Here is a 782-nt window from a genome sequence, read left to right as displayed (position 1 = left end):
CACCAGAAGCTCCATGGAATAGTTTGTCCACAATGTTATATTTAGGTTTTAGACTTAAAGTATTCTAGTTTCAATGGGACATCAAGGCACTTGATTGTGCATGATTTGCTTTTAACTTTTAAATCATACTCTCATCAAATTTCAACTGGTTTCTTTCTTGGTTCTTGCGTCGTCACAAGAATCCAATATGGATGAGAAAGGTGTTCTTAGAGATTAGTAGTGGGACATGGAGAAAATTGAAAATTCCATCTTTAATGTTAATTTCTCCTATGAGCTTTTCATATGCAAGTGTGTGTAGAGTGTACAGCCTTTTAGGCACACCATAGATAGCTATGTGGAATTTCTTAATGCATATAAGTGTTTTTCTTTCTTTCCTTAATTTATTCTCCATCGACAATTACTTTCTTGGTGGCAATGAAGCTTTCAAAGACTATTTATTTGTTTTTTCTCTCCTGCCACAAGGCTGTCAAATAGTGCTATCAAGTTTCAATGGCTATACTCATCCCAACATCTACTTTATATTTTTTAGGAGTCTTTGCTATCAAACCCATTATCATGATCATTGTAATGATTCTCTGTTATTAGATTTTGATTTTATTCCAGATTGACTGTGTTGTTATACCTACTATCTTAGCCCACCCAAAAAATTTCAAAAAGGAAGCAAGCAAATAGAAAAGATCAGAGCTCTCAAAAGAAGGAAGTGCTTAACAAATAATCAACCTAATATGACTTTTACTTTACTTTTTAACATTGATTATTTGTGATGCAAATAACTCTACCAT

The sequence above is a fragment of the Arachis ipaensis genome, chromosome B01 (genome assembly GCF_000816755.2).
Source record: "Arachis ipaensis cultivar K30076 chromosome B01, Araip1.1, whole genome shotgun sequence".
In the NCBI taxonomy this organism is placed as follows: domain Eukaryota; kingdom Viridiplantae; phylum Streptophyta; class Magnoliopsida; order Fabales; family Fabaceae; genus Arachis; species Arachis ipaensis.
This window is presented reverse-complemented; position numbering follows the sequence as displayed.